The 14,080-nt window shown below is 41.0% G+C and overlaps 1 long non-coding RNA gene across 1 annotated transcript; it reads right to left on the minus strand.

Annotated features, from left to right (window-relative positions):
- Positions 1–3,679: 3,679 nt before the first annotated feature.
- On the minus strand, positions 3,680–13,639 carry LOC148702463 (uncharacterized). The gene is made up of 2 exons (XR_016396434.1): positions 6,128–13,639; positions 3,680–6,004 (listed from the first exon to the last, which is right to left on the minus strand). It is a non-coding gene; the product is annotated as an uncharacterized LOC148702463 (long non-coding RNA).
- Positions 13,640–14,080: the final 441 nt, after the last annotated feature.

The raw sequence follows: 14,080 nt of genomic DNA on the forward strand, positions 1-14,080 counted from the left end.
TGGAATGATTCTCTAGTCTATTAGAGAATTATTTTTAATTGAAATTAACTAGAAGACATGTACTTAGATTTAAAGAGCATTTATATTTGTAACTAATCAAAGAAAAGCTTTGGCATAAATTAAACTGGATGAAAACAGTATTAGGAAAATTGTAGACTGGAATATAGATTGCATGAAAGAGGATTTAATGGATTGCAGAACAGAAATTAAAATTGCAGAATAAATATACTTTCTACCTAAATAAACTCTCAAAAATTAAAACTCCAAACAAAACCTAAAATAAAACTAAAAATAAGAACAATATGCTTTCAAACTCAAAATGTACTCCTCAATAAAAACTTTCAACTAAAGTACAACTAAAACAGAAAAAAGAAAGTACATTGCTCTCTTAAATAAATAAAAAAAAACTCAAACCGAAAAACTAAAAAAAAATTTCAATGCTCTATTTTCAATGAAGTTGAAAACAGAGCAATGTTTTTTTTTTTTTTTTCTCTTTCTCCCACGTCCGCCTCTTCCCCTGTTTTTCTGGACAAACCGAAGGAGCCAAACTCCTTCTTCTTCCTTCGACCAGCCAGCCACCACCACCCCCAAGCTCCCTCTCCTCCTCCTCCTTCTTCTCCTCTTATAGCCGCAGGGTCACTTGAAATGGAATCACGGAAGGGGGGCGCGGACGCGGTGCGGGATCGCGGAATCACGGAAGAGGGATTCCGAATCCGGCTCGGGCGTGATGCTGTCGCGGAAGGAAGGCGGGGAGGAGTCGATTACGGAAGGAATCCGGTTCGGGATTCCTTCTTTGGATGTGCCAGACGCGATGCTTGGATCACGGAAGCGGGATCGAAGGCGAATCACGAATTAGGGAGAGCCTGGATCTCGGGGGGAAGGGGAAGGCGGTGATGCACTGCGGCTTGGATCCTGGCTGGAGCTGGGAGGAATCACGGAGGAACGCACGTACCGGCTTGATGCGGAGGGAGCTGATCTGGATGGTGATCCGTGGCTGGGGCACTGCGGAAGGAAGAAATGGAAGAGCTGGGATTTGGGTGCTGCTGGTACGGTGGCTGGCACGCGGTGGGGACGCTGAAGATGTAGATGGCCTGGCACAGATGCAAGGAAATCTGTCTTGCTGGGAGGGGGATCTGATGTGGAATGATCGCGGTTGATTTGGAAGGGATGCCATGGGACCGCTCCTGGGATTTTCCTTGCTGGGAGGGATCTGATCTGGATCATTGGATGCGGACACAGAGATGCTCGCGATGTTGTGTTGTATCGCGGGATGAAGTCAGGCAGGCCCTGGAAGATGACTTAAGCTCGGGCTGCCGGGCATTGGGCTCAATCCTAATGTTAATTGGTTTCTTGGATTACTGCACTCAAACACAAATACCACGTTAATTAGTTAATTTTATTATTAATGATTAGCTAAAATACTAATTAAAATAGTCTGACAATTGCACTTTTGTGCTCTCATCACTTCTCAAGTACTTAAGACTGCTCTTCATAGCTATCTAGCGCTTCTTGCCTGGATTTGACCGATATATGCTCGTGACACTCACAGCATGTACTATATCAAGTCACGTACATAGCATGGTATACATGAGGCTCCCTATAGCCGAAGCATAAGGGATCTTGCTCATCCGCTGAATCTCTTCAGATATGTTGGGGCACATCTTCTTGGAGAGATGTATCCCATGCCTAAGGGGTAATAATTCCCTTTTAGAGATTTTTCATGCCGAACCTCTTCAGCACTCCCTCTATGTATATATTCTGTAATAGGACAAGCATCCTCTTAGATCTATCTCTATAGACCTTAATTCTCAAAATATAGGATGCTTTCCCAAGGTCTATCATGGAGAATTCCTTACACAACCAAACCTTGACCTAAGTTAGTATGGAAATATCATTCCCAATTTGAAGGATATCATCCACGTACAATACGAAGAATGCAATGGCCCTCCCACTAACTTTCTTATAAACACATGGTTCCTCCTCGTTCTTGATGAAATCAAACGATTTGATTACATAGTTGAAACGAGTGTTCCAACTCCGAGATACTTACTTTTATCCATGGATGGACCTTTGCAGTTTGCAAACCTTGTGATCACCATCACAGTATCTCATAATCATATTATGCTGCAATAACAAGCAATATTCGAATGGACTTCAGCATGGCTACAGGTAAAAAAGTATCCTGATAATCAGTGCCCTCGTACTGACTATAACCTTTCGCCACTAGCCTTGCCTTATAGGTCTCTACCTAGCCATCCAAACTTAATTTTCTCTTATAGATCCGTTTACATCCAATAGGTACTATACCTTCTGGTGGATCTACTAAGGTTCAGACTTGGTTGGAATGCATGGAGTCCATCTCTGACTTCATTGCTTCCAGCCATTGCTCGGAATCGATGTCTAACATCGCCTCTTGTAGGTATTGGGATCCTTACCTTGATCCCTATCTTCCATGAGGAACACTTCCTCTATATCCTCTGTGAGTATACCTAAGTACCTTTCAGGAGGATGGAAGATCCTACTAAATCTACGAGGTGGAGGAGGTACAACATGTACTGGCTCAATATGAATAGGTTCTATAGGCACAATGGCTCATTGCTCTTCAGAGACTTTCTCTTAGAGCTCATTTTTTCTCCCACTGCCTCTATCAAGGATAAACTATTTTCCATGAAGATAGCATGTCGGCTTACAAACACTTTGTGATTCTTTGGGACGTAAAATTGTATCCTAATAACTCTTTAGGATATTCTATAAAACGAGCACTAATTGTCCTATCCTCTAACTTGTCCACCTGTTGTCATTTGACTTGGGCCGGACATCCCCAAATCTTGAAATAACCAAGACTCAGCTTCTTACCATGTCATATCTCATATAGTGTGGTAGGAACAGACTTAGAGGGAACACTATTCAATATGTAAATAGCTGAAAATAGGGTATCTCCCTAAAGAAACAAGGGTTGATCAGTGAAGCTCATCATGGACCTGACCATAGGGTCCAATAGGGTCTGATTCCTCCTCTCCGATACTCCGTTGAGTTGAAGTGTACCAAGAGGGATCCATTATGAAACTATACCATTCTCCTTGAGATAATCATGGAACTCTCTATTAAGGTGTTTACCTCCTCGATCCGATCCAAGAACCTTAATGAGTTTTCCTGTTTATTTTTCTACTTCATATCTGAACTATTTGAACTTTTCAAAAGATTCAGATTTGTGTCTCAAACACATATCCATACCGTGAGTAATCATCGGTAAATGAAGAAAAAAATTACAATCCCTAACCAGCACATCGAATGGGCCATACACATATGTGTGTACTAGGGTAAGTATCGTAGTGGACCTCTCCTATGTCCTACAAAGGGTAATTTGGCCATCTTTCCTTGAAGACAGGATTCACAAATCGAATATGACTCGAAAGTCAATGAGCTCAAAAGCTCATGTTTCTCCAATTTGTTTATTCTGTCTTCACCTATATGGCCAAGCCTGAGGTGCCACAAATACTTTAGATTTATCTCATCTCTGGATCTATTGGATCCTATGGTACTCACTGTTTGCTCAGATACATTCACAGATACATCTATATGTATGTGATAGAGACAGTCAATCATAAAACCACGTTGAACCAATTTATTTCTCAAATAAATGGAACAGTAGTCTTATAAAAATCTTTATGTGCTAAGCAAGATACAGAAATCAAATTTCTGCTAGCAATAGGTAACAGTCCCTAAGTATCCTGAGCATATCTGACATACCTTCTGGAGGTCTGTCACCCTTCATGTTCTTTATGCTTCCCATATATGTAGGACAGTTCCTCTTCCAATGGAAACACTTTTTCTTGCAATTGGCCTTTTTCTTGGAACTTCCTTGCTTGGCGTTTTCTCGATCTTTTGCTTCTTCGCAGGCTTCTTCTTCTTCCAGGTAGACTCTCTATTGGAAGTAGAAACCAACTCGACAGCAAGAACGATGCCCCTTGAACTCTTCAAGATCCCTAAGGTAGTTACCAATTTATTTAACAATTCTATTTTAGTGCATACAATCTTGTTCATATGGTAGTTTACTATAAACTATTCATATGAAGCTGGAAGGGATTGCGGGATCAAATCCGTTTGCAATTCCTTTTGCATGGTCATGCCGAGCTTCTCAAGCTCCTCTAAGTTCTTTATCATGGTCAAACCATGATCATGGACAGACTGCCCATCACGCATCTTGGCCTTGAAGAGCCTCTTGGACACTTCAAAACATGCTGCGTGACTCTGTTCACCATACAACTCTTGTAGGTGATATAATATGTCCCTGGCGGTCTTCATGTTCTCATGCTGGCATTGTAATTCATTGGACATGGATGCCATTATGCAGCACCTAACTTTATTGTTATTGTTCGTCCACTTAGCATGCGTCTTACGCTGACCAGTAATCGGACGGATTGGTAACACAGGGATTCCATGGTCTAGCATATACCCTAATTTCTCACAATTCAAAACTATTTTGAAATTTGCTGAGCCAGTTTTTATAATTGGGTTTGGTCAAACGGTTGTTCTATAGGATATGAGTTAAGAGTCTAGAAGCTGACTTTATAATCATCAGAGAGTAAAGATTCTAGTTAGAATTTTGTACTTGAACTCTATTTATTTTAGGGCCTTTTTTTTTTAAAACAAATACACCTCCCACTATTTCCTCGAATCTCTCACACTTCTCTGGTAGAGAAATGGAAACCTTGCGACTCTAGGTTTCAAGTGGGGTGCTACGGTCCCACCAATTTACATGCCACCTCACCTAACAGTTATTGGTGACATATAAATGATGAGTGTACAACTCTTGTACAATGCTTCTCAAGCAAGTTGTAGCGCTATCAGGTCTCTAAGTAATGAAGACCTCACCTAACAGTTATTGGCCCCATTCCTTAGTTAAGTCGGACCCACCGTATAACCGCAGAAGCAAAGCCGTCATTGGGTCCCTCACCTAACAGTTATTGAGCCCAACCCTATCTTTACCCCTACAACATCTCATGCCTAATAGAGAGGTCCAATCCCCCGATGCAACTTGTCCACTGTATCCAGCCGAGACAAATCAACGCCGGAAAGATCTTAGCAGCTCTACTACGGTGGAAGACCTATGGACTTAATATTTTTCGAGGAGATTTAATTTAGGTCTCTTTCATTTAATTATCTACATCTCATGCAAATAATTATCTAACTGCTATGCATAAACATAAACATAAACATCCAGGCATAATAACAAAAATTAAACTGGTGATGATCATGGATCCAAGATGGGGTCATAGTACAAGCACATGCACGTCAATTGGTTAGATCGTCTTCAACTCTTGACTCGATCTTGAGCACCCTTGGTCCAATTGCGATCAACTCCTTGATCCATCTCCAATCAACCCTTGATCTCGATCCGCGCAAATCATGCTTGTAGAGGCATGCACCGATCAACCATTGACATGCAAACACATCACAGATTACATCCCAGATAACTTTAAAAATAAATAAAATTAAATAATAGTTACAACCCTTTTTCATGAGACACGCAGGTCTCTAATACATCAATATAAGATGCACGCAGGCATCTGAAAATCTGATTTACATGCCATCACATAACATCACAGAACATCTCAGACATTGCAGAACATTTCAGCACAATTAAAGGGTCCATCCATGATCATCACCATACGCATCTCATGCATTAAATAAAATTTACAGATCTGAATATTTAACAGATTATGTCATCTTATGAGTTGCTGATCATGCAAGATATGATTCTAAATATTTTTAATCTCATTAACAAATCAATAGAATCATTAATCTAATCGCATAGAAAATCAGCATGTAGAAAAATCAGCAAGCTGAAAATTCTGCATGCAGAAAAATTCAGCAAGCATAATCTTTAAATTTTCAGATCTATTATGCCTTAATCATTTAATCCTAATCTTAATCTATGCAACCATGGCTCTGATACCACTGTTGGAATCCCTCGCACGCCGCAGAAAATTCCAGAAAAATTCTGCGCGCAGCGGAAGACATGCGCGAGATTCAGTTCATCGCATGAACTTATTTTAAAATTATCGTTCGTAGATAGATTAGGATTAAATATTTTTACATAATATTAGGAAGATCAGATCTTCACCTTGTGCGGGTAGATATTCACCGCAATCTGATGATCGTGGTATTTGTTGGAAGGTTCACTTGAAGCCGCACATGCGTCCGGCCTCTACGGGTATCCACACGAGGCAGAGGACCAATCCAAACACCTGAATCTCCCCGGAGTGCTAGCTCCCTTGCAGAGATTTGTTTTGATGGATGATATCCTCTCTTGATCTATCAACTCTTTGATTGATCTTAAGAGGAAGAAGAAGGATGAATCAAAAGAAAAATAAAAAGCCCTTGCAGCCTTTTCTTTTTCTTTTTCTTGGAACCAAAGAAAATGCATGAAAGAAGGGATGCACGCCTCCCTAGTTTTTCCTTGTCTTTCACGGCTGAAACCAAGAGGAATAGGATGCTGTTCACGGCTCCTTGGGAAGGGAAAAATCACATTTCACGGCTGCCCCTTTATCCTCCTTTTTAAAGGCATATGGAGCTCCTACCTTTTAGGAGCTCCATCATTATCCTTTTGTTTTTCCTTGTGGCTGAAACCAAGAAGGGAGAAAGGGGTTTTTGCTGCCGTATTCCCTTGTTGCTTGCGGCTCAAAAACCCAAGGGAAGAGGTGGTTCTTCACGGCTGAAAAAGAGGGAGAGAAAAAAACTAGGGTGCTGCCCCCTTTCTCTCTCTTATATATGGCATGTGGAGCTCCTAAAATTTAGGAGCTCCCATCCTTATCTCTAAGAAAAGAGGAGGGACATACGCCCCTCTTCTTTTCTTCACGTATTCAGCCAAAAGGAGGGGCGTAGCCCCTCCCTCTTCTCCCTATTTCACGCACGCCCGCTTAATCCAATTAAGTGGGGTGTGGGGCCATGTACAAGGTGGGTCTAATCCTCTTTCAAAGAGGATTGAGTGCACCCATTTTCTTTTCCCTTTAAATCCTAATCTAATTAGGATTCAATTGAACCATGACTCAATTGTACTCTTCAATCTTAATCCAATTAGGAGTCTTTTAATTAATTAGATTAAAATTAATTAGGAATTAAGAAATTCTAATCTAATTAGGACATATTAAATTTCAGTCCTAATCTAATTAGGACTCTAGAAATCCTACTCCTAGTAGGACTCTAATTTAATTTGAAATCCTAATCTAATTAGGATTCTTAGAATCCTACTCCAAGTAGGACTCGTGTCTAATATGATCAAGTCCAATTAATTAAATTAAATTACAATCAAATTGCAATTATTCCTTCTTCAACTCACTAACTCTTAGTGGGTTTACCAATTATCAATCAAATTGATAATTGTAAATTATTTGTGATTCCAAATCACAATTCAACCATCGGATCGGTCAATACCTCTAATGTGTGTGACCCCATAGGTTCTATTCTGTCTGGTAGTGAGATATATTGCGATCTCTATCACAATATCATTGAAAACTCCTTTCAATGGGTTGGAACAATTCCAACTCAACTCACCGGGGATCATCGGCCATCAAGATGGTCCCCGTGAGTCTCACCATCCACCAGTGACACCTAGCAGTATATAGTCGCTACCCAGCAGAATAGAATGATGAACCTCTAAGTGCAGTTATCATGTGATACAATCCTTCTATCATGGATTCCTACAGAACGGAGGTCATGGATAACTCGTCAAACCCCATCGTCTGTCATATGTCAAGATTTATTCGACTTAAGTTCGATAATGAAAAACTCCTTTTCCACTGTACATACTACCCCGGCCGAGGATTTACGAACTCAGTCTCATAAATCACATAGGATCTCTCTTAACCTATCAAGATCGATAGATTCTATCTAGATGCACCCCTACTCCTACAATGAACCTACTGCAGCCAATCTGCACCACAAGAACCCAATTGTCTAGGGCTCATGTTTATGTGCTCGTCAAACTACAGCAACCTCACTGTGAATAGCCGAGGCATCGCAGGTCAAAGGACCAGTCATACAACTGCAGCATCAAGTAAGTCACTGACGAGTGGATAGACATCCAAGTGACTACTTGCTATGGTCACGCTCAGTACCCTTGTTCTCTAACAAGCACTTGCACAATTACTCCAGTGTCGCCACACTGTGGACTCAAGACTCGTCCATCAAAGAAAGCGATCTGTGCACTAATCTCAGCGGATCGATCACCGTCCTCGTGATGATCCATCGATCAGGAGCAATTTAGAAATTAATCACCAATGACACATGCCTCAAATTCTCAACTCTTTAGAATATGCGTCATTATCTTATTAATTTCTTGGATGATTCATGGACACATAAGAACATAAATGAAAAGAATGCCCAACTTAATAAATTCATAATTAGGTCAAGTACAAATTTATGTCTCAGAATAAAATAATGCGTCAGCCAAATTGGCTTCTAGGGCATACTTCTAACAGTAAGGGCAATCACCCCAACAAGATAAGAACTGGATTTCATCACCAGATTCTTGCCCAAATTAGGTGAATCAATTCTCACATAGCTATCATGTTAAATAAAATCAATTAGACGTTGGCCCCTAGGGACATTCGAGCTCAATAGGACGAAGATCACCGAAAGTTACACCAATTTCGCTCTGTGGCTCAGTTGATGTCTAGGCAAGCTTTGTCCCAAGGGAGACAGTTCATCTGTTCGAGGCAAGTGATTTTTAAGTGGGACCTTTGCAACGCATCGTGACCCCCCCACTTACCTCGGAGCTTACCTGGTCAACTCAGTTCATTAGACCGAATTGGAGGCTTAGGTGCCCTCTTCAAACCAGTTAGGAGCTGTCTAGTGATTTTAGGGCAAACATGAGGAATTGATGTGTTTTTCTTTTAATGCATGCTTAACTGCACCTGATGCGTCTGGCTGAAGACGTTAAACTTAGCGCTTGTTGGGAGGCAACCCAATTCTCGTTGGTTATTTTTGCATATTTTCTTGTCACATTTTTTTCAGGATCCCTCATATTACTGATGCAACTACGGTAAAATGCTTCCATCCTCCATATGCATCATATTTTCGTCCAAAATAAAAAAATATATAAAACAATAAAAATAATAATATAATATTCAAAAAAAAATTCATCAAAAAAAAAAAATTGAGGACAATGTCTGATCTAGGTTGGGGGGTATAGGATTCGAATTTTTGAAGAAATTTTTCGCATTTTCACATTTTTAAGTGAATTTAAAAAAAAAAGTGAATTTCAAAAAAAAAAACCTAATTTCTATGCTTTAGTGCTGAAATGATAAACACACAAAGTATATAAAATCTAAAAAGCCCAATAACTAGTCAGGAGTAAGTCAATTTGAGTTCTTTTTATTAAAAATTCTTTTAGCGAGTTGTAAGATAATTTTTACTTTGGAATTTCACAACACACATGGCCTGCACTTCTAAGGATTAGGTTCAACATTATGTTGTTAAGTCTGATAGCAACCTTGAGTCCTGATGAATCATACCTATCTAATTCACTATTTAAAAAAAAAAGGGTGAATTTAGTCAGGTACATCGAAAAGGGCTACCTATTGTCAACGGTCAGCGGGCTTGTAATGAGGAACCCGAGCATAGGTCCGTAGGGGAGTCTTGATGCCCAGCACCTTACGCTATCTGGCGTGGGAGTGTTGACTGAGTGCTCGCTACACGGAGGAATCATTACAAGAGTAAAAGTGCGTAATTTATAAATCTCAAAAAAAAAAAGAAAAAGAAAAAGAGAAAAAAAAATATAATATTGACCTTGAAAAAGACGATAGTGTGAAAGCCGTCGTTGTAAAAATTCGAGTAAACTGGAATATTACAGATAAAGCCCATGAGGTATTAAAGTAAACATCCACAACTCTCGAAATCCTGCAAGATAGGATGATTTTGAATCAGTGATTAGGTCTTATCTGACCAATTCTTGGAAATTACTAGCTTTAGCAGTATTTTGGGGATCTAAAATCTTAGCTTGTGTATGGTCCAGATATCACCGAGCACCCAAGTATAAATTAGTCTTACAACTCTCTAACAGAAACTTAATGACTTCAACTTAAATTGCATACTGATTTAGGATTTGGGCTGACTTAGTAATTAAAACTTTGTGTGCTTTTAAAATTCTTGGCACTTATGCATTTAAAATTAGATTTTATAAAGCAATAAAATAAATTCATTAGGTAGAGACAACAGTTTGTGGGTATCTGAGCAGGAAACCCTCACGAGACAAAACTCGTCCACTAGGGCCACCTAGGGGTTTAAAGCCTTATTGCATACGGTAAATGCAATCGCGATTCCTGCGAAAGTTAGTTAGTTTTTTTTTATTTTGCTCGAGGACTAGCAAAATGTAGGTTGGGGGGTGTGATAAGTGCTAAATAATGCATAAATTAACCTTTTATTCATAGCACTTATCATTATTTTAATTTGCATATTTCGTAATTTAACCATTAAATATGTGTTACCATCATCATTGCATTTTAATAATTATAAGAGGTGATTCGAGTTGATTTAATTATTTAATGATTAAGTCTAATGTGTGCAGGTCAAGTCGAATTAATTGGGATGATGTCTGAACTAATGTGTGCAGGTCGCGTTTGCAGCTGAACCTGTGTCCACATCACCCTCTAAGTGCTTAGCGATTAATGCTCCAAGTTTGATCCCAGCTGTCCCATGTTGATCTCCCAATATCTTAGCTCACAGATCCGTTTCATTACTCTCCCAACTTCCTTATTTCTTTCAACATTGGGCTCAACAACCGACTCCCTTATTCCTTCCAAACCAAGTCCCTTCCCCATTCAAAAATAAAAAATAACACTCCAGCCACATGAACCTATTCCCAGCCGAAAGCCATATCTTCTCCCGTCCGTGTCATCTTCCCATCATTTCTTCATCACAGAACCAACTCCAAGCTTCATCCCGTTGCAATCAACCTTATCCCAATATCTCAGCAACCATCCTTTACCGTCCGCATCATCCTTAATCCCAGCATCCCCTGTTCCCAATCGGATCACATTCTCCACAACCGGAACAGAGCCGAGACCCAAGGATGATTTCCTTATCCGAAACAACCAAAGCCACGTCTTCATCTGGATTCATTCCCAGCCGAGTGGACATGTTCTCAGCCAAGATAGATGCAAATCTAGCTTGTATCCCAGATTTCCTCTCACAAAACCAATCCCGCAGCATGCCAGTCGTTCGGATTGACTCTGTCGTCCACGTCTGTGATAGCCTTACCCCTTCTTCGGAATAGAATCCCATCTTGATCTCATGAACTCCCCAACGTCTTCCCCTGTTCTGGAATAGAGTCGCATGATCCGTGGGATAAAATCAAATCCCAGCCGCATCTCAGCCGGAAGCGATCTCCCGCATCCTAAATCATCTCCTCGTCATCATGAATCAAATCCTCTCATCCACGTTTGATCCCAGCTTCAACCGTATTCATCTTCCCATCAACCTACGCTCCCACGTCATCCATATCATCACAGATTTTATCCAAACTCCCTCCCAGTTCCGTTCCCAGCACCTCATCCCCGGCAACGGCGCCAAAAATTGATAGTCAACTTTAAAGACCACGCAATAGCACGTATCTGGTAGGATAGTGATTACGGGTATCGATCCACAGGGATTGGGGTACAGTTGTTTTTCTTAAAAATAAAATAAAATATTTAAAAGGAAGAGTTTGTGAAGAAAAAAAACTAAACTAAGGAATTTAATAAAGCAAAATGCATTTAAAAGGATAGCAGTTTGAGGGAAACCTAGGGCAAGGAATTCACCACTAACATCGGAACAAGGGTTATTTATATTTTATTTCGTTCTTGGATTAACATGCAAATTGGCTACAAGCCTAATAAGCATTTAAATAAAAATTCACAAAAGTAATTTGGGCATAATCCATCTTCAGTTGGCATGAAATGTCTACCCTAATCTAAGGTGGCAGCACATTGTATCTTCCCTAAGCATGGACTATCTTATATTTACTTAGTGATCATGAAGAACAGTTGTACGAACATCATACTTAAAATCACAGAAATTAAATATGATTCAAAAGAAGATATTCATTAAAAACAATAAGTTCATACAACTCCAAGAATATAAAATTAAAATATAAAACCCTTATCTCTTTGTTAGGGCTGCCTCCAGCCCTAGAGAGGAAATCAGCTTTCCATGGAGTTATGGACGGCAGCAGCAGCACAGCAGCGGGCTCCCGTAACTTTCTTCTCTTCCTCTTGTGATTCCCCTGAGATCGATTTCTTTCTTTGGGAAATCATTCCCAAAATGCCCAGACTCTTCTCCCTCCTCTGTTTCTGTGGGATTCCGCCAGAGAAGAGCTTGCCGAAGAGGAGTTGGGAGCAGCCCCCGGTGGGGGAAGAGGGATCCCCCCCCCCCCGGTGGGGAAGGAGGAATGGAAGAGAATAATGCCCCCTCCCCTTTAAATCTTGACTCCTTTTATAGGCTGCCTCCCCCCTCCTCCTCTGTTTCTTCCTCTGGATATGGTCTTCCGAATGGGAAGATAAGGATAACCGAAGATGCTGATTCGCAAGAGGTCGATCCACGGTTGCTGCTGGTTGTGATTTACGTGAAGCTCGGAACGGTTGAAGCAGAGCTGGGAAGAACGCGTGGACTCATCCGTTGATAGGCTGGGAGATGATCCGAAACGAGAGGATCTGGATTCGGCTGGGTTTGAATGAGATGTTCATCCGACTGGGAGAGAAGCCATCGCAAATGAGAAGAATCCGGAGAGGATATGGGTCGGGAGATCTGATCGTGGACATGGAGAAGATCCTGGGGGGTTTGGGATGCTCACGGGATGAGGATGACTTGCGGATGCAGGGGGGCGGCTGGCAGCTGGGATGTTGGGATTAATCCGGAAGAAGACGTGGCTTTGTTTGGACGATGGAAGGTTGTGAGCTCATCCGTGGATAGGGGCAGGATGGCTGGGATTTGCTGGGAACGGGAAATCGTTGCTTAATCTGATCCTAACGTTGGGGAAGATCTCACGAACGGGGCTGAGATTTGAGTTTATCCGGGAGTTCCTCTATGGCTGAAGCAGGGGAAGAAAAAATGACGTGGAAGATGAATTTGATTTGTGGTTGGCTGGGGCAAACGACTCTGTTCCTTGGTCATGGGATGAAGATGAAGTTGATCACGGAAAAAATGGGATCCGGGGTCAAACGTGGACGCGGCTGAATGCTGTCGTGGGATACTGGAATCATTCCGCGAACGGGATGAAGTTGGGACTCGGGATAAGGATGATGTTGGAACAGGGGAGCTGATTCACTTGGAATTCCTTTTGACGTGGACGAAGGGGAGATAAGGATGCTGGGAGGATGAAGTCGAAGAATACTTGGGAGATGCTTTGGATGCGGAAGGATGATGGATAAGTTCTAGAATCGGTTCCGCTGGGAAGAACGCGGAGAAGGAAGATGACGTTAATCCGGAGAAAGGAGGATGATGCTTGGATGATGATAGGAAGGCTGAGAATTTGGTGATGGTGTTCTCGGCTGAGATGAGATACGGGAGGGCTGTGAATGACTTGGGAGATGAAGTATAGACAACGGAAATCACTCAAAGTCAGCTGGACACGGGATGAGGATGGAGTTTCGGATGGAGAAGGATGCGGACGCGAGATGAACTCGGGACGTTGGGAAAACTGGACTCTATTTTGAAACTAAAAACAGGGGAGGAAAGGGATGACGTGGAAGCTTGTTCTCTAAGCACTTAAAGGGTGACGTGGACATGGGTTTAGCTGCAAACGTGACCTGCACACATTAGTTCAGACATCATCCCAATTTGTTCGACTCGACCTGCACACATTAAACTTGACCAGTAAATAAATAAATAAAACACTAATTACCTTTAATTTATTAAAATGCAATGATGAAGGTAACACATTTTTTTAGTTAAATTTACAAAATATGTAAATTAAAATAATGATAAGTGCTATGAATAAGATATGAATTTATGCATTATTTAGCACTTATCACTTCTCATATTGGGATTGGTGGAGTTCTAAGCCAAGAGGATCATCCCATTGCCTTCTATAATGAAAAGC

This window comes from Phoenix dactylifera, chromosome 9 (assembly GCF_051530095.1).
Source record: "Phoenix dactylifera cultivar Ajwa chromosome 9, Ajwa_hap1_PhDact_Kaust_v1.1, whole genome shotgun sequence".
In the NCBI taxonomy this organism is placed as follows: Eukaryota; Viridiplantae; Streptophyta; class Magnoliopsida; order Arecales; family Arecaceae; genus Phoenix; species Phoenix dactylifera.